We start from the raw sequence: 26,123 nt of genomic DNA, 5'->3' as shown, positions 1-26,123 counted from the left end.
CTAAAATGCCTTTCAGACTTCAATAAACTGCCCCAACCTTACTAAGTTAGCAGTACTGAATTGGATTTTTTATGTGCTGAAAGTTTCATATTTTTAGTTAAAATAAAATTGGTGAATATAATGACACAACATAATGAAGACATTTACATGTTCATTAGATTTCAGTAGAGTTTGTGCTCCTGATAAGTCCTACTGTACAATTCAACTTGGACAAATCAAAATTGTCAGCAAGCACTCTACCTCTTCCATAATCAGATGTTTCAGATATTTAAAGGAGAACAAATTACTTCAGGGAACAGAGCAGAAAATGGAAAAGGGGAGAAAAACACATAGGAGGATTAAAAAAGTCCATAGAGAGTAGTACTTTAAATAGAGCTGAGATATCAGAAACACTGTCTGAACTTCCTCACATGTACAGATGCTCAGGTTTGGAAGCAAGTATCTTCTTGAGTCTTTGAGGCTCCTAAATCTTTTCTAGGAGTGGACCTGTATCCAAGCTCTCAATACAATTTGAATTCCATTTTAATTGTTCTTGCTTGGAAACTAATAATGCTGAATAATAATCAATAATAATAAACTAATTATAGATCGTTGTCTTCTAGGCGTCACATTTTATTAACAAATTGGTGACAACAGGTATGTTTGAAGGGTTAAATAAGCAGAGTTGCAAGATGAGTGGATGACAAAAACAGCTGAAGGTAAGTTTGGATATCAAAAGTGTCAATAGTGATTCAGTGAAAACGCTGCCCAAATGCACAATAAATATTAGTTACAATCTTTTTTTCCCCCCTTTCTGCTCTGCTTCCTCAATAATCAGAATATGAGATTCAGCTGACCAGAATTACCACCTTGGCAGGTTATTAAAATAGCCAGTAAATAAACTTCTTTCCTGTCAATTACACTAAATCAACTATGACTGCAACCATGCTAAAAATATCAACTGCTGATTTTTAGTAATGTGATACCTAACAGTTCACACTTAAATCCACTCTTATACAACCATAGCAAAAGTACATTAAATAATGAACTTTTTATACTGTTTTCCTTCCTTGTTGATATTTTCATCTGAACTTGAAAGGAAGCAGAACACTGTTCTCAAAGAAAATTGATCACACATGAAAACACATACCTGACTCCCTCTATAGCCTCTGGCCCCCTGAAATTGAAAATAAACACAGATGAAATTTAGTGAAAGTATTTTGTTGAGCTTGAGAAGCCAGGCACAATAGCTTGCTGTGCAGAGGCATGCTGGATGATAAAGGGACTGGAGCACCTCCCCTACGAGGAAAGGCTGAGAGAGTTGGGCTTGTTCAGCCTGAAGAAGACTGAGAGGGGACCTTATCAACACGTACAAATATCTTAAGGGCGGAAGTGATGAGGATGGAAGCAGTCTGTTTGCAGTGGTGTCCAGTGACAGGACTAGGGGCAATGGGTGCAAACTGAAACATAAGAGGTTTCAGTTGAATATGAGGAAAAACTTTACTCTAAGGGTGACAGAGCACTGGAAAAGGCTGCCCAGGGAGGTTGTGGAGTCTCCTTCTCTGGAGATATTCAAAGCCCGCCTGGACGAAGTCCTGTGTAGAATGCTCTAGGAGAGCCTGCTTTAGCAGGGGGGTTGGACTAGATGATCTCCCGAGGTCCCTTCCAACCCTTGTGATTCTGTGATTCTGTGGGCTCAGTATTCATAGTCCCTACTGTAGAACCCCCTACTGACACATACAGGATTGACCCCTTTCCTGCAGGCAGACAGTACAGCCTTCATTTTCTTTCCCGTTCTGTAAAGCTTTACAGTTTTACCTAAGTCCAGTCTAGAGGTGGTGGTAGAACAGTCACAGGCAAGTTGCTGAGTCAGCAAACTCCTTAGCCATTTGATCATGCTTCAGTTACACAAAGTACCTCTCAAAAGGAGACAGCAAAAATTGTCTGCTATTCTTACAGCGGGGTCTTGCTGTCCATCCATGCTTCAAGAAGACAGGGACTCGTCCTCAGTACAGAAAACAGGTTTGTGGGAAACAAAATTAGGAAACACTTCAAAGTGACATACTTGCCTTATGGCCTCTGGCACCTGGACATCCCCTGTCTCCTTGAGTCCCATTGAAACCAACTGGGCCTCTCTCCCCCTAAGAAACACAAGAGAATGTTCAAACTCATCCATACAATGATGGTTACTGGTTAAGTTGTCATATAAGATTAAAGCAAGACAGAATTATATCACCATTCACTGCACTAAGGGCAAATGAAAGTCACCTGGAAATTTTCATACTGGCTGTAAGAGAACAGTCCATTACTAGTTTGAGTTGCACCCTGGTTCTTTGCTCTCACTATCATGCCATGGTTTAGACAGCATTACCAATCTATGACTGAAATCTCTGTACTTGAAGAAGTTAGGCCTTTCAGTGAGTTGTTTTTTAACTGAATATTGAATGCCTTTTCTCTAGTCACTGATCTCTGAAGTTTTCTATTCCAGTGGAATCTCTCAAAAAAATTGGAAAGAGAGCAGCATCTCCCAGCAGATCCCCTTAAAATTGCTGTCGAAAAAGGTAATCAATGGCAAACTAAATGAGAACAAACACACAGTAAACATGAAAGCTTCTGTACTACCATGCAAAAGAGAAGACCAACATGAAGAGCCTTAGATCAGAAGAACAAAGACCCTTCTGTTTCTTTTCTGTTCTGTAAAGAAAGGTCTCTCTCTAAACTAGCAGAAAAGTAACATGGGTCACATTCAAGATTAAGTTAGACAATGGTGCCACAGAACCACACCACAGTATGAAAAACCAGAAGTTTAAGCATTTTGGCCTGGCTGCATTGCCTATGTGAAACATTAAGACTAATTCCTGAGCTAAGTACTACACCATGATAAACCGAAGCCATCCAGTATGTTCTCCTCAACCTTTCCCTGTAGCATCTTCTGCAGTCTATTATCAGCAGTCTGCTTTCTGCTCTGTATTTACTATATTTAACTGTTTTGAATGCAGGCTTCACATGCAAATACAAAGTTTCTGGAAGTGCAGACATGACTTCTTCTCATCCTTCAACAGTAAAGGAAAATGAAGGGACCAGAAAATTCAGAAGCAAGATTTCTGTAATTTACCTGTTCTAGATTATTCTGGATTCGCTGAAGGTCAAAAATAGAGATTAAATTTCATAAACAAAAAAAAATTCAAAAATGTTTTCACCCCTTCATCACTTCAAAAAAGACAAGATTTAGAATCTTTCAAATCAAAATGCTGTGGTGAAAAATTCAGGGCATCCCATTTCAATGTGTTCAAAATGTTTCTCATTTTAAAAAACCCTCAGGGTTTTAATTTTAACTCCTACTTATGTCATTCATATCTGTGAAAGGATGTGAAAATAGTTCTATTCCTGAGTAAATAAATATTTTTAAGTCATTCTGGAAATTTCTTATATGGAATTTTATTCTATCATTCAGCAAATCAGGCGATCTGAAAAAAAAATTCTGTGGAAACTGCTCCAGTAGTTACAGCCAATGAATTTCCAAAGAAACTGTAAAACTACCATCACACTGCACATTCTTTCAGATGACAACTGTTCTTTTCCACTACTGCCCTTCTCTGACTAGACAGTTGGCTTGCCCCAGGCTGCCTCACCAAAGGGCAAATTCAGGCTGACCAACTTACTGTGAGAACTGGAACTACTCCAATATGGCTTTTACAGTTATGCACAAAGAGAAATCCTTGGCTAGTTCTTGGTCTGCAGGCTTCTCACCTGTAGTTAGGAGTAATATTCAAATCACAGGTGCAGTGTTGTAAACCTAGTTCTGTGCTTATGGCGCTAAGGAAATCATGTCTTATTTTTTGTGGGATTTTTGACTGTATGTTTCTAGACAGCAAAAGAGGAAGAAATACTCCCAGTGGGATGGGCTTTGGCTTATGCACATTGTGTTGAAGTTTATGTCAGGAACAGGACACTGCAAAGGATTTGGAAATCGCCAAAACACACTACAAAATTTAGATTTGTTATCTGGTCATAAGATACTCGTGCTAAGAAGGAAAGGGATGGCCTTTTCTATAGCAACTATCAGCACAGAATCTGGTACGGTCTGTCACGAAAAATGAGTATACAAGTCAGCCATAAATATGCCACATAAGATGCTGTTGTGTGATTCTTTCTAATTGATTCTTTTTCTGCATTAGAAGTTATTACTAACTATGGTGAGGTGTAGATGCATAGAGAATCAAATCCGATTATCTACCTTCAGATACACGTTGCTTAAACACATTTTAGGTTAACATTGATGAGCATTGAGTGAACAAGTAAGTGCAGACAGGTTCAGGTACCAACCAAAAACAACTTAGCAGAAAGGAAATGTTTACTTACAATACCACCTTCCTCACCAGGATGGCCAGGAGATCCTCTGTAACCCATACTTCCCTGAAAAACAGGAACTTAAGAGGTAAGTACCACTGTTCTCCAAGCACACTGGGTTCATTTCTATTAGATGACTCTGCACATGGAGACAGAAAACATTTCCTGAAAGTTAGATCTGTTTATGCGTAGGAGGGCAAGCTCCATCAACCACATTTACGCAGACACCTTGCACAGTCCTATGTACTTGACACGGCTTTGAAAAAAAAAAAGCAACGATATTCAATGTAAGATTTCAGTATGTTATTTCAGGAAACTGCCTCATGGGTTAACAAAGCTCATTGGGATATTCAGTCAAATTCAATGTCTTCCTTAGTGATTTTGAAAAGGAAGCATTATACAGTAATGAAATTCTAATGTGAAATGAAAAATACAAGGAGTTGAAAACTTGTTAGGACAAAGATACCTTACAAAAACTGTTAGGAATATTGCAACTTTGTATTTGAAGTGATGCAAACCTCATACCCTCAAGGACAAAAACTTGAAGAGAAACTAAAACAAATGGAATTTCTAGGAATGAAAATGAACAAAAATGAGACATGAATTTGTGCTGCAAAAACAAGCTTTTACAATTGTAGGCTGTACAACCCAGGCATCATGTCTGTCTGCCTGCAAAACAACTATGTCTACATTCTGAACACTGCTTTGTCTAAGCACATTAATCTAGACATTTTAGTAAAACAGAAAGGTCTAAGAAAATCAACAAGAGTAATGGAAGAAATCAGTAAACTGGTTTATGAATAAATACTAAAAGGCTATACTTTTGCTAAGAGATAATCAAAAATTCATTTAACTGCAACTATGTAACTGAAGAGTGTGAACTATGGATGTAATTTACTCAGCATGTTACTGGAATAAGTATAAATAATGGAATGAAAAGTAGTCAAATGGAGAATACGTATACTAAAAACCCTAATAAAGAAGTCTACTAGCATGCTGTAGAAGTAGCAGTATCTGTAATACTCAAAAGGCTCAAACCAGACAATATACATTCTTAAAGGAAATAATGTAAATTAGTACTGTATTGAATCAGAAGAAACTTATAGAAGAGGATATTTGGAATAACCAGAGGCACAAAACAATAAGGCTCACACCTAGTGAAGAGGGATTATTTTCTACTCTCAGCTTGTCGGCCAGAAGTTTCTCATTCACAATAGCTAATAAGCCTCTTGGTTAATCAGACTTAATATTTTAAATCCCTTCCATTTTCTGCTGAACTAGTGAAGGAGAGTGCTTAATGATTTTCATGTGTGAATGATTTTCGTATGTATGAATGAATTTCATTACAAAAATACTTTTGAAATAGGAACATGCAGCAGAGAAATGATCATGTTTCATGTTTCTCTTTCATCTGTCCTAACAGCAAAGGTCATAGACGCATATGCATGCTCTGAAAAACTACAAAAAATGAAAACACTTCAAAAAATAAAGCAATTCGTATGTGATGTCTATCTTAGCTCTCCTACCTTCTTTCCAGGACTTCCCTGGCCACCATGATCACCATTTTCTCCAAGGCATTTACAAACAACCTTACAGCATTTCCTTTCTACAACAGTATCCTGAAAAATGACAAGAAATATTTCACTGATGTATATTAATCATAAAACAAAGACTGATTTTTCCCCCCTTTTGTTTATATCACAGAAGGACTTACAAGATTTCTCTGCAAGATGTTTGCAATCTCTATAAACCCAACACTCAGAGGTTCATTGTATCCAAACCCTCGGCCAAACTCTATTTCCCGAAGTTCCGCCAAGTTCTGCATATTGTCCAGGCCAACTAATAGAAGTGCATCAAGACCTTTGATGTAAGCATACATTTAAATTAGTGAATGCCTGAACTATATTATTTAACCAACAATATAATTGTGAATAACAGCAGTTCTCTAAAAGACTTGCATTTCATGGCTTCAACAGAGTATGTTAAAAAAAAAAATCAAGCTATTGAGCACAATGTATAAGAGAAAAATCCAGAACAGTAATTTTCCAACTAACTTCTCTCCCCAGTTGTCAAACCAAACCACTACTCGGTAGCAAAGCAGAAGTGTAAAACTGTTTTCTCCTGCAGAAGTTACAGTTGGGTCTCACCTCTGGTGCTGCACTTATCAGTGAGAGGGGTTGCCCCAAATTGCCCCAGCTGCTGGAGCTGGACTCCAGAAACCAGAACCATTCCAGGCTCTCTGCACCCCTAGGCATGTTTCTGGCATCATCTGCCAGCCAGTGACAAGGCATCATGTACAGTGGTTCACATGGAGAAGCAAACTCCTTCCACTCCTGAGGAATACCTCTCATGAGCACAGAGAGGTAATGTTATGTGGAAAATTTGCACTGGGGGAGTAATACATTTGGCCATTGGTAGTAGGAGGCTGGAACATCAATGTGGCACTGTAATACCTTTAAAGCGAAGTGAGTCAGCTGCTCTTCTGAGATCTTCCAGTGAATCATCCAGCCCATCTGAAAATACTAACAGAACCTGTCAAGAAAGGGAGTAAAGCCAACTTAATTGAGAAGAGACTAAAAGTTGAGTCATTGTAAAAAGTACAGTTTGCATGGAAAACTGGCTATGAGGTGGTCAAATTGCATTATGCTGTGGTAGACCCGAAACATGTGCCAGAAAGTCCTGAGGAGCAAGGAGAACAGAACACAAAAGCCTCTCTTCCCTGACAGCACTCTCATTTGAGGGATTTGTCTTGCTGACCAGTCCATAGCATTGCTATTAATTATATCTGCCATCTTCTCAGTATGCTAGGTGGAAGGCCAATTCTGCTGTGACTTATCCACTGAAGAGCTTGCTTTGATGTCAGAAGAGTTCTCCTACATGTGAATGCAGAGAATATCTTAGAGCAAACAAAATTTTCCCTTTCTGCAACAGCAGCTCCAGTTGGCTGTCACCTGAGGAAGTGCATTCTCTCTGGGTCCAATCCTTCCTCCCCACAGATGCTTACGTCCCATTGCCCTTTCCACATAGGCAATGCACCACCCTGGCTCCACTCTCTGCCATATTTTTTCTTGTTAAAACATAGGGATTAGCTCACATTAGGACGCTAATCCTGACCCTTTATATTGGCTACATTCCCACCTTTTCAGGCCAAAGAGCTATAGTTAAGCCTCTTTCAGGGCTTAGGAAAGCATAATTTCTTACAGTTCCCCTCCACACTACCAGTCTCTTCCCATTTGTCTCCTCAGTTTCCCTCTTGAAACCAGCAGAAGTCTTCTCAGGCCCCAGTCATCCAGTGGATTAGGTTTCCCATAATGAGACTGCACAGGTAAACTATCTCCTGTGCCAAATGGTCATGCCTTTAAGTCCTCCTAAACTTTCTGATCAACAAGTGGGCAAGCACAACTCCCGTCCTTCTTATTTTACATCCACCACACAATGCACAGCTTCAAACAATGCACACTCTAGAGAATTACTTCTGTTAAGGTGACTTTTTCCACAGGTGACAAAGGCAAATGAAGTGACTGCCACACCAAACATCCCACTTCTTTGCTAAAGCAGCAAGGAGACCATTATTCAAGAGTTAACTCTGGCGGTGGAAAGTTCCCAAACACCTAATACGGAGCCACTGGTACCGATTCTACACTTGCTCAAGCAGAGTGTGATACAGCAGAGAGTTGGACCATGGATGGGTAAACACATCACAGACTGTTAGAAACAACACTGTAGGCTTGGGCTTGATGCTTTTTTCTGGTACTCTTTTCATTTTAAAAACATGGGGGGAGAGTGTTGGAAAATGTGGCGGTTTAGCATAAGCATTATATATGTTTACAAAGCTTTCATTTATACAAAGCTCTTGTTGCGTTGCAACACATCTGAGTCTTGCTTTGTCAAAAATGCTAGAATTAGATCCAACTCTTTTGCTGAAAAACAAACAAATAAAAAAGAAAAGAAATGCAAACCACAGAGAATATCCTTAATGGCATTTGTAACTTATAATCCTTACAGAAGCAGCATGTTATTGCTCAGGGAGATTAAACTGTGGTTTCATGTACATTCTAAAGTCTTGTATTTTTAATTTGCACATAAACAGTATCAGAAAGGAACATTAATCCACTGGTAAAGTGCTGAGATATGCAGCATGTTTCTTTCTAGTAATAATGCATAAGCAGAAAGAAGCCTTGCTTAACTCTTCAACAGGGATCTAACAGAATTGGCAATTAGGAGGAAAAAAGCACTGCTTTTACTTGTAAGTCAAACAATTCTCTCTACTGAGGTCCAAAAGAAGCAAAATTGCATGTGATTATGTTCCCCATTCAGAATTAAGTAGCATTTTAAGAAATCTTTGGGAAAACAATAGTATTAAATATGCACCAAATTACAATCTAAACTGGTAAGCCATACCTATGCAAATGCTGTAAAAACCCCAGAAAAACAGAATGCCAACTTTCATCTGAAAGCAGGGGAATTTGTAACAATATGGCTCTCTCAATCCACATCAGATTAAAACTAACATCTTATAGAAGTTAAAATAAGGTTCATAGAGGAAACTCCTCATGTATTTTGCAAGAGCTAGCCTGTCCTTCCTCAGTAGAAAGGTCTTCCTGCATGGAGATCTTAGTAAGTGATAATATTCAAACAGCCACAACAGGACATGCCCAGTGCTTTACTGAGTCAGTGCCTTATTAAGAATAAACAATCAGGGCAATGACTCTGAAATACTCCACTGAGATCTAACTTCCTTTCACTTACATGGAAAGATTCCCCATTCACTTCAGAAGAGATGAGATCAGGCCTTATGCTTCTCCCTTCACCTCACTTCAAGACAGATGAATTAACTGCAGTGTCTATGCAGATTTTCCTGATCATCAGTTATCCATGAGCAGAACTCAGCTTTGTTATTTGAAATTATTTGACAAGTTAACTACACAAATAAACTTCTGTAAACAAACTTCTTGGATGATGTTTTCTGTGACTTCTGCTTAGAGCTGTCATTATTCTGGACAGAGATTCAGGATCAGGATTTAGAGTTTCTGAAAGAGAACGGTTTCCACTGCTCAAACACATTCCATGGTAGATACAAGAAGGTTGTCTGCATGAATACTCATGATCACATGTATCAACCCCAATGTTCTGGGTACCATCTCCCTGCAGGATGCCTAGAGAATTGGAACTGATACATGCAGTTATACAAAGGCAAATGAAAGAACAGGAGGTTCTATATAAACGTAAGGATACACTTTTCTACCATGAGGGCGGCTGAGCACTGGCACAGGTTGCCTAGAGAGGTTGTGGAGTCTCCATTCTTGGAGATACTCAAAAGCCATCTGGACACAGTCCTGGGCAGCCTACTCTAGTTGACCGCAGGGGGGTTGGACAAGGTGACCTCCAGAGATTCCTTCCAACCTCAACTGTTCTGTGATTCTGTTTATTGGATTCACCAATTCCTGAACTACCTTTTTGTCTCCCTAGAGTACTTAGCATCAGAGTCTGTAAACATCAAACTGCATCGTTTTTCCTACATATACCTTCACACTGTTAAGTTACCTTAACTTTAGCAGAAGTCACATTAAAGAACTTCTCCTCAAGTGCCTGTAAGAAGTCTGCATTCAGGTAGGTGTCCACAGTAGTCTGTGCATCTAAGAACTTCTGGATGATCTCTTCATTATAGTCTTCAAAATCAGAATCAAAGATGAATTGTTTGGTATGTGCCAATACTTGGAACTTGAATCTAATGTTGACGGGAAAGTCAGCACTACAGCTGGCATTTGGCAGCAACTTCATCTGGAGTAAAAGCCTGGGGAGGAATGCTTGCAATTTCTGCTTCAGAAGCATTGTGGATGCTGGCCGCATGTGCCTTGAAATATCAATTGCTATAGAAAGATCTATGTCGCAATCTGAAAAAAGCAGAAGAAACAGGAAACTATAAACATACACTATTTGTGATCTTGTCTTTTGCAACAATCATGGGAGTGGAAGAAAACTCAATATGGTGGATTTAAAATCAGAAGTCAGAATCAGTCAAACAGGTTTTCTGTAGACATAGAATACCATCAGCCCACTAGTTTCAGTGGGACTACATGAACTTGCAGGTACTAAAGACTACATTACCGGGCATATGTACATACCCAAACTGCAAAACAGGTCACTGTTCTCCAACTGTCAAATGTCCTCAAAGGGCCTAACCTTGCAAATGTTTCCATGAGCTTTGCTACCAACTGAGAATGTGCAACATGTCTTCCAATTGCAATGGGAAGCTCAAGGGCTGACTGTGCTTTGTCACTTTGTCACAGGACCAGATGATACATACAAATGTGGAGCAACAGGCCAAAGAAACAAATCTGAGAGAAAGAGGAAGCATTCCCTACATGCAATGTCATATATCCACCGTGAATAACAGCTGCTCTAAGGTGAGGGCTACCTCTGTTATGGAATTGCTTGCATAGTTCCTGATAGTAACAGCTAATACTGTGAAGTGGTTAATTCCTCCCCCCTCCCCAATCATCCTGCCCTCATGAAGCAGCCAAACCACTTGTCTTATTTCTTTCGTACCATGACTCTTCACGTCATGCTGAATCTTATTCTGGGCCCCTAGATGCATTATCATCCATTGCTTTACCTCTGCAAGGAAGTCAGAGGCATGCAATCTTATCTGTAAAACAGCACTCTCCCTAATTTTGTTCCTTCTTCACCCATTGATTCCAAAAAAATTATCAAACACAATGTTGTTTTCCATGCTAACTAGTTTGGGCTACTTCCTGTAGACCATTATTCCACATAAGCTTCATTAGAGTTTTCTGGGTTTTCTCTCACTCATGAAAAGATGAATGTGTTCAGCTCTTTAAGCAAATAAATCCAGAAAGAATTTCACCTCAGAGTGACTATCATTATGTTTCAGTATTTTCACTTACGGTACAAACTGCCCCCTAGAGGGCATGTTTGGTGGTAAGCAGCATGAAAATCTTGAAATGTAAAAAGGCATGTTGAATGAGTTCTATGGCTAAAAAATCCAACATTCAGGCTTCAGAGCAACATAAGAAACATACACAGCTTTTCTGTTTAGTCCACAAGAAAAAAATTATCTTAAACAGTTAAATATATCTATATACACATATATGTCTACACCCTCCCCCCCCCAGTCATGCCCCTTAGCCAGGTTGTGAGGCTGCACATCTGATTTAAAGATTGATGGAACACCTGTGACACAAAGGCCATCATCAGTCCAGGGAACAATATTTTCCTAATTGTGAAGGATGTTTCTGATTAAACATTTCCATGAACATAAAACGTATTGGATATTTCTTCCAGTATGTGTTCATATCCTGCACAGACAGAGTATGTTTTCATCATGAGATTTTTCTGAGATGTCTCTTTTTAACCACATAATTTGGAGGAAGTGTAAAGGGCAACCATAAACTCAGCAGTTTAGCTCTGACAATTGGCCATCCACACTGCCTAGCTGTTAAAACATTCCCTGACAACTCCCCAGGGTACCAGCAATAATACCAAAACAGCAGTAAAGCATTCACGTCTGTGCTACTGTGTTGTGCGCATGTGAATGTATAAAACAGGTTCTGGTAGGTCCTCTACAGTTGTTGATAATCTGCATTTATTTGCAGGAGCAAACACCTCTGCGTATCTAACCTCTTTTTCTAATCACCTGTTCTCACACACACATCCACACTGTTAAACTGCCCCATCTTACTCCTACAAAGGTATCTTTTTCTCCTGATGACTTCCCGTACCTTGAATTCAGTTTTTTGAATTTGAAAATACCTGGCAGTTTAGGAGAAGGTGACTGGAGAACAGATTTATTACAGGAAAGGAGGTCAGCAAATATAGGAAAACAGATGACAGGACAAGATAAAACAGGCTTCATAGGAAGTTGATCTCTGTTTTAGAAGACAAATTTATGCAGAACTTAACAATAAATACATGCATCGGTGAGATCAAAGCCAATATGCTTTCCTTAACTTCTCTCTCTCTAAACAAGTGTGCCTGCAGATATATCAAGTTTACTGCTGCATCTCCCATTAAATCTCCTTGTTCCCTGGCCAGGAAACACCAGGAGGTGCTACTGCATCAGCCACAGTCACGCTGTTCTACGGCAGCCCTCCCTCTCTCTGCTTTCAGGAGCCAAGGGGTGCCCTTTCAGCTGGAGGTTTGCTCAGCTCTTGATGGGGAAAAAAGAGGCGGGGGGGTGTGCAAAGCTCATACTGAAACAGGCCCAGCCATCCTCCTCTCCGAAGACCACCTGAGCAGATACAATTCACACAGAGACCAGCTTCTGGCTTTAGGAGAGAAGGCTCAGCTCTTCATTTTGGTCCCCAACACCCCAGCAAACACCAGCCAGTTTTGCTGGTTTTAAAATCTCATGAGCCCAGGGTGCACAAGAGGCAAAAAGTTATCTATTTGTTCAGCTGCTGTTACAAAAAGCCTTAGACAAGCAGTGTGGTCATCCCAGTGTTCCTTTCTCATGGTAAGTTTCTGGTCACTAAGGGAGTGAAACCTGGAGAGCTGGATAGGATCAGTTTTATGGCATAACACAGAGAACAAAGAGCATGTAACCAACACATGTAAAACATCATCCATACGGTGAAAACACAGAGAAGACAACAAGGAGCTCTAAAGGAGAGTCACAGTCCCTGTAAGGATGGGCGCAGAGAGAATCACCACTCCAGCACTGTCTCTTCCTGCTATCCCCAATCAAAGCCATCCACTTATACCACACTAGGTCCCCCTCACCTTCAGTATAGGAAGAACTCAGCTTTGTCATTCACTACATTTTTTCTTTTTACAACTTAACAAATACATCTACAGTATTACTACAGAACTGGAATGAATATGTAATTTTAAAGAGCGATTGTGTATGTTTTCTGCTTCAGTCTTCCCACATGACAGGTGACTGATACCACATTACCAAGTCAGAATAAACTCAGATACAAAATCAGCATCTGACATCTGATAAAAGTTGCCACATTAATCAAAGGCAATACTGAACCTTTATTTCCTTTGGGGTTGTGGGCCTCTCAGGCTGGCATCCAAGCTACCGTTGCCATCAAGAAGGTGTAGTAAGAGACACCACTTTCTTATATAGGGAAAGCTTTTGGGTAACATCTCAGCATTACTGTAGATTTGCTGCTCACACCTTGCCAAGATCTCCCACATATCCAAGGATGCATTTTCTCTCAGTGCCTCTGTGAGACTCAAGTTTTGTCAACAGCTGCTGCTGACAGTCCCACCAAAGCAGCATGGCCAGTTGTAGATGACAAAGTTAGGTTTTTGGAAGGCTCTTTTCAAAATATTACTGTATTGTCTGTTTCTCTCTTTTGTTTAAGCTATCTTGGGCATATCTGCTCTGGCTCCTTTCAGATACTGAGGAGCTATGAATACAAATGCTACATGTGAAGCACTGTCTTACCTCAGAAGCTATGTACCATAGCAAAAAGTGTAATGGTTCCTGACTGAAGCAAAGTGCAAGTCTAGAAAGTTGCAAGACTGAGTAACCTGAGCAGTATTCTTCAGTAAAACAGTTGCATTGCTGTCCAGCTAGCGCAGGTGCTTTTATCAGGGACTGCATGTAGCCTTGAGGATATTCACCATTATACACCCAACAAAACATTTATGTTACTTAGACTGGCTAGGAAGATCTTTGGATTCACAGACGTGATTAACAATACTCTTCTGAATGGTTCTCAGTGCATCAAAGTTTTCCGCTGTGAACACTCCCCTTGTGTCACCAGCTATTAAAAGCAGCTCAAAGGAGTTTACAATCCCTATGCCAACTGCAAAGACATGGATCCCACCGCTTCTCAAAGCCATTGCTGCATCCTCCACCCTGTCAGCAGAGTACCCGCCTGTAATCACTACAAGGTTCTGTGAGACTCCTGAGCTCTTGTGGCCTCCATTGGCAGGCTGAAAAAGACTCTGGACAAGCCTCAGCCCTTTGCCAGTGAACGTAGAGGACTGCAATTGCTCGATTCTGTTGATCATGGAACAGATCATGTGTCAGTATAGAAGTCATTAAGAGAAAATATTTTCTGGGGCTTTTGGCTGTACTGGACTACTCCAACATGTACTTGGTCCCTAGAAATAACAAAACTGCCCACAACTTCCAACATGAAGTTCTTCATGACAGAAAAATTACTTTTTGATATGCTTTCTGATCCATCTGTCAGGAATACTAGATCTGTCACTTCACTACTGCAAACTTAGGGGAAAAGCAGAGGGGAAAACAAACAAAGAGAAAAAAACAACAACAACAACCCCTCCCCCCAAAAAAACCAATTAGTGAGGAACACAACCTTGGCAGTGTTTAATCTTTTTCTTGTTCTCTGCAGTGTAAACCTTTAGTCACAGAAGCTGTTCACAGCAAGGCCATGCAAGGCCAACCCATCATCTATCCTACTTCAACCTAGAGATCTTCCATGCATAGATAAAATCCATCCTTTTCCACTATTAACTTGCAGAAGAAATCACACACCTTTACATAACATCTAAAAGACCATCTGGGAGAGTCATAAGACAGAGCTTGTAACCAAAGACAAACCCTCAGCTAAGGGAGGTCAGACTTTACCTACCAGTAAGTCACATTAACTACCCCACTCACTACACTCATCCTCTTGCTACCTGAAGGGCCACTGTGAGAAAAGAAAGACTTGAACTGCATGATTGCTGTGGAAGAAGACAGCATGTTGGTACCCCTGAAGTGGAGAGAATTCTTGCCTGTCATTTTCATTGCAGAAGCAGAGTTCCCTAACATTTTTATTGGCAGTGCCTCATAGCTCTGTGCAAAGAGTAATCTTTCTTCACCTTCAGTAGTCTCTTCAAGTTCTGCTCTGCTTGCTTTGACCACTCCAACAGCAGCTAAGTTGATTTCACCTCCCCTTCAAAGCTTTTATGGCCACGGGAAGGTTAGCTCTATCCAATGGTGCAGTTGATTTATCAGTAATAAGGATCCTGGTGACAGCAAGGAAAGATGCATACCCACCCTAGTTCACCCCAAATCTCTGCCTGGCAAAGCTCAAAGCTCTTGCTGTGAAAGGCTGGCGTGGCAGAGGCTTCAAGTTGAATACTGCTTCTCTACTCTGAGACTCAGGAGAGTTGAAACTTATTTATACCACCAGTTCCTGAGTCATTAATTACTGCTTCTATGAGACACTGCACATTTTTGAACTGCAGGTCTGTAACATCAGATGATCTGCGCATTACACAGGGCCTATGGGACCCCTAACCCCTAAGCCTGGCCCTAACGCCTAACTCTGACCACTGACCTCTGAATGTGACCCCCAATGCCTGAGCCTGACCCCAGACCCCCGACCCTGGCCCCTGAGCCTGATTTTAAGTAGGTCAGCTCTTACCTTGATGATATTTGGATCAATCACCACCACAACTTGATAAACCTCTATAAAACCTTTCTGAATGTGAATTTCCTCTTGCATTAAGTGCAGATGGTGCACATGCCAACAGCAAGCCTGGCAGCTCTGAAATGACAATTATCTATGTACTTCATACCTTTTTTCATACTTCACAACTGTAATGGGACAACAAACATTTTTGTCTCAATCTCATTACAAAGCTGTTTCTTTATTTTCCATCCAATATTTGACCACTGTAGGAAAAACTTCAGGGTGGTGACATGTCTCCTTGGAGGATAAGTTGCAATTTTATCAAGACTGCTACTGTCTGTGATATTCTGGATGTCCATAGCATAGACAGTAACACCTTTATGTCTTAGGTTAGATGCTGCTTCAGTGTAATCATCCAAGGACTGGGCACGGTGATAACCACAGCAATTTGCTGCATTCCTTGTTTTTTCCTGCTGCCTGCTTCTTGAGCGAAAACCTTCTTCCTCAGGAATTCAATGACTGCTCCAGCGTATGGTTGCCCCCCTCGATATGGTAAGGTCTTCATGTAGTTCAGGATTTCCAATTTATCGTTGAACGTGTCCAGGGTGAACTCTAGCCTTGGTTCATTACCGTACAATACTAGCCCAACTCTTACATTGCTCAGACCAGTATCTAGGGCATTAACAATTTTTAACAGAAAGGCCTTTATCAGCTGGAAGTATTTTGACCCAATTTTGCTGGATTCATCCACAAGAAACAAAAATACCTGCAACAGTTGCACTGGAACACACTAAAAGCAAAGTAAACAAAAGGAAGAAAAGATTAATGTAGGTCATACCATGGGATAATTGGTGAGACAATAGGTTGTTACAAAAAGGATCATCTCAAGGTAATATGCAAGATGGTGCTACAATAAAACATGAAATCTAAATCCCTATGAGTGCTGAAGAGCAGAGATTTATATATTGATTTTCACAGAAAAAGAAAGCCCTGAAATAAACACTGTACCTTAACTGGCCCCTTACCCACACTACAGGAAAGCCTGCAAGACAAATGCTTTTCTCACCCTCCTGGAGAGCGACTGCTAATCAGGACACCTCAGGATATTAGGGAAGTTATTCTGTGGTTAAATACAAACTCTCCTATGGCAATTTTCTACAAACAAAATTCAAGCAAAATTGTCCTGTCAGTCAAAGAGGAAATTCCATTGCAGCCAACCCCTCTAGATCACTGCCCTGTTCCCCTTGGTTAATACAGGTAATTACAACAAAAAGTGCATAGGCAAGTATTAGCACCATGCAGACAAAGGTGGTAAATATTTTGTCAATATAACACCTCTGTAAATGCAGAACTGCCAGCCATTTGCACTCCACTCCTCCCTCACAGCCACATGAGAAGTTGCTCCAGATTACTAGCGAGTTAGAAGCTACTCAGGCTGCTGGTTTTGCTCTGGTGATACACCGTACCTGCCGCCCCTCTTGGATCAAGATCGTAAAGCTTCTGAAGTGAGGCTTCCATATCACTGAGAATGTTTTGCTGGAGAAGGTCAATGTTCTCCTCTTCATAAGTCTGGGAAGTCATGCTAGAGGAGGCTCTCACTTTTTCTTCTTCCTCAGTCCAGCATCAGATGAGACAACTTTTACACCCACCTCTTCTAACATCCAGGCTGCCTCCATGATATTGTCTCTAGATCCAGAGGGTGTGATGACCACTACAATCTGTGGAGTTCCTTCGCTGAGCTGGCTTCCAGCACCATCCATGAAAAAGGTTTTCTGCAAAAACCCCATGGCGCTTCCAGTCTTTGATGAGCCTCCAGTGAACACAATGCTGTGCTGAATGTGGTAAAGCACCTCCTCTTTATTTTCATGTGTGTTCAGTAAAAACTCCACCTGTCCTATGCCACTAAACTGGGCTAGGCCAATCCTATACTTGTTAAGTCCAACATCTAGCTGTCTGACTATTTGGGAGATGAAATGTTTTACTTTCCCAAAGCTTGAAGGCCTCATGTTCTCAGTGGAGTCAATAAGGAAAATAACATCAGCATATTGTTTTGCAAATGCTGCACAGAGGGGGAAAGCGACAGATGAGTTGCCGAAAGGAATACTGTCAACATATACCCTGACCTGGCTTTAAATGTAAGCTAAATGATCTTTTCATCAATCTCCACAATTTTAAGTTTAGACTGAAGTTTTAAGCCTACAGCATACCATTAAGCATGCTATATAATTGCTATAATTCTGTATTTTGACAAATTAAACAAAGAATTCTAGTGAAACTAGTCCTGCAAAAAAAACTCCTAAGAAAAATGTCTAAAGAAACTCTACATCTGACAAAATTTATGTAGGTAAAAGTTTCATCTTTCACTGAATCTTCTACTTATTACTGTGGGAGTGAGATTTCATGCTTTACCATTCCATTCCCCTGATTACCCAAGTTCTTCTATATTGCTACGGAATCCAGGTTGCATCTAAGAACTGGACGCATCTGAACACTTCAGAGTACACTTACCTTCATAACCACCCCATGAGGAGTTGCTCCAAAGGGCAGACAGTCCCTCTGAGTATCAGAAGACATGAACAAATTACTTCTAACTTCACTTACAGTCAGTAAAGAGAGATATGTGTATCTGGAGGGCACATCAGATGCAAGACAAATTAAAGTGGACATAAACGCATCCTTCAGTGAAACAGTTTATGATGAAGAAGGGGATTAAAGCCAAGTGGCTACCTACCAGCATAGTCTCTAATCCCTAACTTTTTCTCATCACAGAGAAAAACTAGTGGGGGTATCCACACTGACCTCTGCAAAACCAGAAAAAAAAAAGTTTCCTTTTTAAATTATAACTACATTAAATTTAAAACATTTGTCATTGTTTTAAACCCCAATTTTTTAATTTTACTTTTGTTACCATGCCTCTTTTATATCCCTCCCCCTTTCACCATTCAACGATAACAGTCCTTGAAGAAACAGGAAAAACACATTTTCTGTGAATTTTACTGTTCAGCAAATGTACTGAAAAGATGGGAAAATATGGCTTCCCTTCATTTTTGTCACTCCTAGAACGTTCAATTTCTCAACTAGGTTTTTGGAGCAATTAAAAGAGTTACCAAAAGCATAGCTTAATCAAGAAAGAATTCTCTGTTAAACTGTTCAATGACATCAAACCAAAAAGTTTTCTAAAAATGGCTCCACCAGCTCTGATGGGATGAAATTTAATGAACTTCATAGAATCTATGAATCTGACCCTGATTGTCTTTGCAGTACATTAAAGCTCAACTTACAGAGAGCGCCAAGCATAACCTTACCTTCCTATTTTAACAATTAAACCTCACTAAAACACAGTCACTGAAATGCGTTAAAAGGAACAGGGTTGTCATCCTGAATGGCATCCTAACTCAAAATTAGCTTCCATTGTTTTCAATCACATCACATGGTAGTAATACTGATGTAAATGTAAAAAAGTTTCTCCACTCCTATACAGCAAATTCTCAATCTGTTCCAAAACATCACTTTTCAATAAATACTGATTCAGCAAGAATTCTTGGTAAATCTCATCACTGTATTATGCCACCCTAACTCAGATCACATTGAGGCCAACATCAAGACTTGAAACCAAGGTGGAGAGGAAGTTCTTCACCTTCTGAAAGTTTTCCTGGACAATACTTGTTAAAGTGTCCACTAAAAAGACAACATCTGCCCATGCAGCTTTTCTGCAAGGTGGCCAAGGAAGATCACATGGAAGAATGATTTACTACAGCTTCTTCTCTAGCTTTGTTGTGAGCAAGTAAGAACTGTTACGTTTTATCATACCTGAAATACTTTATAACCATGTTGCATGTTTCTGCCTTCCCCTTCCTCCTCTCACCTTCCCCCCCCCACCATTATTTTGAATATTTTAACAGTAGACAGGCACTCAAAATTTATCAGTTATGAGTTGATATTACTGAAAGCTAGTTAGCAATACATGGAAGATGCAAGAAGTTAAAACCTGTATTTTAGCTACACAATGCAATCCCACTTATTTTATCTATGCATAGAAAAAAATAAAGCTGGGAAGAAAACGGCTCTTTCAGGACATACCATGGGCAATCTGGGTGACTGGTCCAGTTATCTCCTCTAGCATAGTACAAAGGATCTATAGAATACTGTGAGAGAGTCCCTGCAGAGAAGCAAAATCTTCCACTTTATCGATAGACATGCTTATCAGCTGGCTCACTAGCTATTTCTTGAAGCTCAGACAAAGCAGAACCTTTAATACCTATGGTGTAGAATGTGACGTCAGCATCCATGATTGCTGTGGCAATGTTTTGAATGTTATCTTCAGCCTGTCCATTTGTTATCACCACAGCGATTTGAGGAACCCCTTCTTCCTTTCAGCTACCAGCACTCGCTATGAAGTGATTCTCTAGCATAAACTGCAGGCTCTGCGCAGTTTTGGTGCCTCGTCCTTTGTTATGTAATTTCTATATCTTCTGTAATATATCATTCTTGTTATAGTAAGTGTTCAACAAGAATTCGGTGTATGGTACATCACTGTACTGAGTCATACTAACACGGATTTTGTCTTGTCCAGTATCAAAGCCATTGACCACCGTGTACAAGAAGTCTTGCATGATCTTGAAGTTCTTTGTCCCTATACTCCAGGACCCATCTACCAGGAAGATGACATCTGCCACAAAAGCTTTCCTGCAGACTGAAGAAACATTTTATAACTTCCCTGTCTTCCTACAGGATGTGTAATCCAATAAAAGAGTGATTTTGCCTCCTGAATGCTTTTCAGACTACAAGACCTATTGGCGTTTTCAGAAAAAAATCCTTCCATCTATCCTGGTAAATTCTCAGCACCCACTAGTTCCTTCTTTTCCCCTGTTCATCATACAGAGGGTCAGAGGCTACATCCTTCTGCAACACCATTCTTAGGCAGAAGAAGGATGCTGAAATTCCCACCAACACAATTTTCATAGACAGCCTGCTCCGAACTCATATGTAATAAATGCATACAGTAATTGCTGTACACACTTCTGCATGTGAACCACAACCATAAGGAATGTGTTGACCTGCTGTCAAGTGAGCCCAAAGGAAAAGGCACTCATGCACTTTGAGCTCTATTCTGCAAGCATACATTACTCAATATTTATTATCTGAGGGGAAAAAATAAATTCACACCAACTTATACGGGACTAACCACATTTACTTGTAGTAAATACTAAACTGATGTGTTTCCACACCTTTCGGAAGCATATGACACTAGTAGGGCATGGATGAAACAGTTATTATTTCCCTAAACCAACAGAACAACTGGACAGAATGCTTTCTCAAGCAGATCTTCCAGAAAGACCTGACTACCAAAATAAAAATGCTAAATCCTGCGACTTAAAGGTCTTTTCCAACCTAAACGATTCTACGATTCTATAACTCAGTTTCATGGGTTTTACTTGAAGAAATGATCTTTCATAAATCTCAGTCTTATACTTCTGGTTAGTTTGTCCTTGCTCTTGGCGGTCTTACAGTTATAGTTTTTCATTGCTTTTGAAAATACAGAACCTCAGCATGCATGAACAAAAACAAATTTTAATGAGCTGTTGCATTTAATTTTGCATTTTTTAGGACAACTCCCACATCCTAGTTTAAATATGTTTCATAAAAACATACCACGTTATTCCTAGTAATACAAAGAATAAATTGCCATCAATTCTTCATATCTCTGGTATTGGGTATAAGTGGAAAAAATTAATTTTGCTATCAACTTGAAGAAGAGTCATTTCTTTAGTGTATTACCAGTCTGCTGTGCATCTATAGAGCAGAAGGTGGAAATAAAGAGAAGAACAAGAAGTGGTTTCCAGTCCTCCATTTTGAAAATCTTCCTAGAAAAAACAAACAAAGACAGTAAGAAATAGATAGCATAATTCCCTTGGAAAAAGATCTTTAATTGTGGGGGAAATCGGTAAGTGCATTTTATTAACAACATGGAAGCTTTCTAGGTTTATGCAATTTAAAACAGCACTTTAAATTCGTATTTTCTTCCCTCAGCTTTTAACATACAGGCTTTGAACACAAAGCTGTTAAAGAGTTTGACACTGATGTACAGCGTATAACTGAAATGAACTGTTTACTGCTCTGCTCTCACACAACCATGCTCTGTTCTGATTCACACAGCTATATTTACCACAATCCAAAATCCAACTAAAAGCAAGCTATTCACAATGTAAGATTAATGGGAGTTACGCTTCTCAGATTCCCCTCTAGCCTTGGAATCCCCCACCCACACATCTATTTAAAAGAAAAAATTAGTGATGGTATCTACATACAATAGATGTAGGTAAGAACAAGCATTCATTTACAAATAAAATACACCAGTTGGCCAGTAATGAAGACACCTGCCATATAAAAGCAGCACAACTAAATGCTACAGGAAAAGGGAACGAAAATCTCTCAGCAAGAAAGTACAAAATTAAGCCATGTTGAGCTTCAGCACACTAAACAAGTGAGAACAAAACAGATTTGAAAAAATTTCAATTCTAGAACACATGTACACTAAACAGCACAAAGAATAAAACAAAATGATAAACCAGAGTCTTGGAGGCCAAGAATGCAAAAAAGGATGAATATGAAAACATTTAATACATTGTTTTTCTTTGGAGCTACTGAAGTTCTCTTTCTTTTCTGACTAGTTCCAGCTGCTTTCCTGCTAGTTCCACCCTTACATTCTGTTCCAGATCAAAGCTGAGAAGAGATTTTTGGTAAAATTTATGAATATAAAGGCCACATGCTTCTGCACAGTGACATGAGTAGTAGAGAACTAAGCTGGCTAGGTATGTCCAGCAGAGAAGATGAGAAAATCATTAATAGTGCGCATTTATTCTACAACCTTTGGTTACTCAAGTATGTAAAGCAGATGAGTAAAAGATGCACCTCTGCATTTCAGCCAGCCAGCCACTCCTCTCACCAGCCCTTCGTAGCTGGTCCTCTGTCAACTGAGAGCATATCTCTTCCCATTCTAGGGGAAAGAATAGCTTGAGAGAGACGCTGTCCATGTTGTACTCCTTTCCCATGGATATGCATGTCAGAGGTAATGCTGTTCAACACTGTATGTAGTCTCTGCCTCAGGCCTCCAAAACACGCCTGTTAGCAGCAAAGATTCTGTGGGAATTAAGACTGAGAAGGAGGACTGATGAGTGAGTCACTGAGGAGGGTGAAGTAAAATTCAGCAACCTGACATAACTGAGATATTATGCTCAAATCCTCAGTGACTGAAATACATCCCACTGGGGCTCCCCTATGAATCTCATACTTAATATACAGCCTATATTACAGATATATTGGTCTGGAAGATACATGGCTAACTTTTATGTGCCACCCCCTGTTTATTACCAAAATTTTGTACAAAGCTACCAGTAACATAAAATAAGCCAAACACTGTTCTGTTTCAGGCTATCTGTTGAACCTCTTGGTTGATCCTGCCAGGTGCTTAGATCAGAAGAAAGAGATAGCTTGAGCCACTGAAATTCCAGGCTTGGGTTTGACACAGAGTGCAACCTCAGCAAACCCAGGATTCTGGCTTGGATTTTTTTTTTTTTCCCCTAAAGGTTTCAGTGCTTCTGAAATTCTGATGAGAACAATGAATCTAGAATTTAATTTTGGAGCCGATTTACACACAAATTTCCTTAGCATCTGTGTGCCTGCCATTGCTTAACATCTATTAGTTACATTGGCATGAGCACTGCCTAAACTTATAAGTAACAGAGAGAGAAATGTATGTGAAGACACACAAAAGCAATCAGACAGCAGGCAAAAAACAAGCCAGTTCATCCTCCCAGCAACTGGAGGCATGATTCTTGGAATGCAGGAACATCCTTCTCAGAATCACCCTGTCTCAGACACAGGTAAATTCCTCTTGTGGAAGGATGTGGAACTGAATCTATATAGAGGGGGAGGATATCCAAGTGATGCCTACAGCATAACAGGTTAATCCACACATTAGTCTTTTCAGTATCTTCAAGGTATGTGCTGGGGCAGGATATCTACCTATACACGCAGATTGCTCCTGTTTATTTCTGTCGCTTTTGTTTGATAAACTTCCCTTTGCCATTAGTCACCAAAAAAGTCCTAGTAATCAGAACAAAGGTCCATCTTGCCCAATCCCTTGTCTTACCAATTGCCATTAGCTGAAGGAAAGAGCATAAAAAGAAAATTAAGGAATGTAAGTATTTTCTCCCTTCCACACAGACTGGTTTAAAGGTCTCCAGGTTGCATTTAGATGAAGACCATACTTCCATAAATTCTTCTAATCAGTTTTGAAAACAGCTATACTTTTATATTAAAATCACAGACCAATTAGATTGTTTATCATATTTTAACCATTAGTTATAATCTACTGAAAAAGCAAGCCAAGCACCTGTGAAAATACAAGTTGATGATCAAACGCTGCTGTTAACAATTCATTAAACTGTTTTTTAAACTGTATCTTGGATCTGTAATGACAATTTAATGGAAAGGCTATAGCAGGTCTAACATCATAGCACAGGGTTCAGTTCCAAGTTCTTAGGGAAACTATGGAATATTACCCTAGGTCTTGTAAATACCAAAAAGCAATGAATAGAAATAATCTGCTTGACTCTATATTCCACCCTCAGGCAATAGCAAAACTTCATTTCCAAGAATCACCACACCAAGCCCCACTGTAGCTCTTGAAGGGTTCTTTGGAATCTTCTCCTGTGGGGAGAAAAAGTGCCACATTTCCTGTATTTCAAGACATTTATCACATATGGGCACTCTTTACTACTATTACTACTGCAGTAACACAGAGATTCCAGAAGTACCTGAGGGCCTTATGCAACAAAAAGGGTTCCAGGTACTATGTGGTCCTTGAAAAGAACAGAAGGCAATGCTGGGGTTTGTGCGTTGTGGAAACCTTCATACCTCTGCACGTTGCAGTTTTCTTTATTAAGTACTTCTAACATACAGGAAACTGTGGTATGTCATATATGAAAGCATAGCAAATAAAAATGTTTTGCAATCTTCTTATATGCCATTTTCACAATTAAATTGTGTCTTGGATTTAATTAATTTTTCTGTATATACTCCTGATAGTTACTGAACCTCTTAAGAGTTCTCCTTGATCACTTTAACAGAGATTTGATTCCGTTATTTGTTTTCACTACTATGCCTTATGACACCAGCCCCTTTTTTTAGACTTTAATAAGCAAAAAGTTTATACTGAGACACAATTAAATATTTTAATGGTATCCAAAATAAAAATGATCATGATTACTAACTTTCATTACTGTATTATGCAGTACCTACTTTGATAGCACAGTTACTGTGCCAGAGGATCAGTAAGCATCTTGAACTACCTGGTTTTAATAAATTGCATATAGATCTATAGATGCAGCTAGAAACATACATATTCAAGGCCAGGTACGTAAAATGCTGCCAGTATTTCCAAAGCCTCCAGTTGTAGTGGTGGAGATGTTTAGAGCAAAACACTGAGTTTGTGAAAAACTCAAGGGCACCAATACCACCATGTTTCCTGGGTATATGTGGTTGCCCACAGACAGATGAGCAAAATACAGCTGCTCTTTTAGCAAGGGGCTAGACTTTCCTCATTAATGTAAACACTTGAATTTCATACCAAAGTCTAGCTCTTACTGTTATGCCATACACAATAATCAGTGACTGCTGAGCTATGCAACTATTTCCGTACCTCCTAACAGCTGTAGTCTCTGTTTGCCTCCTTCAGCTTCCTCCAACCTCATGACTCAAGAATGTTCCCTGCTCATAGGGTCAGATACCCCACACCTGCAAAATCTCTCCCACTCTTCCTAAACACTGAGTGCAGATGGGAACCTATTTCCCACTTCCTCTTTATTTTTCCCTTCAGTAGCCTCTACTGACATCAGGCAGCTTCTTTAAATACACAGGGACACTGCAATTTACAAACTTGTGCAGACTATTTTCCCTACTTATGCCATTTATTTTGCCTTATCTTCACATAGGAAATTCCAATCATGCACTACAAGCTGTATAAACAGATGTATTTTATGCCCTCTGCGTGTATTCTTCTTTATTTGCTAAAGCAAAATCAAGGAAGTAATTTAATGGAAAACTCATAACATACAGCTCATAGATACTATGAATCAAAGCCTAAATAACTCAGCCAGAAACATGCAGTGTCACAGAGCATTACCAATTCTGCATATTAAGCTAGTAATACGTTAATTCCAAAACATATTTGAACACAAACCAATATATACAAGGTCCTAGCATAAGCTACTTAAATATGCATCTATAGTTGTTTATATACATATATATAAGCATAATTTATGCAAGAGGCTAAGACAGCAATTCTCAAAAATCTAAGACTTCTTCCCACTTTAATACTAGTTTACAAGACAACAGTATGAAAATTACTAAAAGCCCTTAGAAAACAGTGTAAGAGGATACATATTT

The 26,123-nt window shown here is 39.6% G+C and overlaps 1 pseudogene; it reads right to left on the bottom strand.

Moving 5' to 3' along the window:
* LOC104127526 overlaps positions 1–21,525 on the bottom strand; it is a 53,233-nt pseudogene extending 31,708 nt beyond the window's left edge.
* Between the last annotated feature and the right edge of the window lie 4,598 nt (positions 21,526–26,123).

Source organism: Egretta garzetta, unplaced genomic scaffold (assembly GCF_000687185.1).
Source record: "Egretta garzetta isolate BGI_Z169 unplaced genomic scaffold, ASM68718v1 scaffold96, whole genome shotgun sequence".
In the NCBI taxonomy this organism is placed as follows: domain Eukaryota; kingdom Metazoa; phylum Chordata; class Aves; order Pelecaniformes; family Ardeidae; genus Egretta; species Egretta garzetta.
Note: the sequence above shows the minus strand (reverse complement) of the source record. Positions and strands in the feature narration are given on the sequence as shown.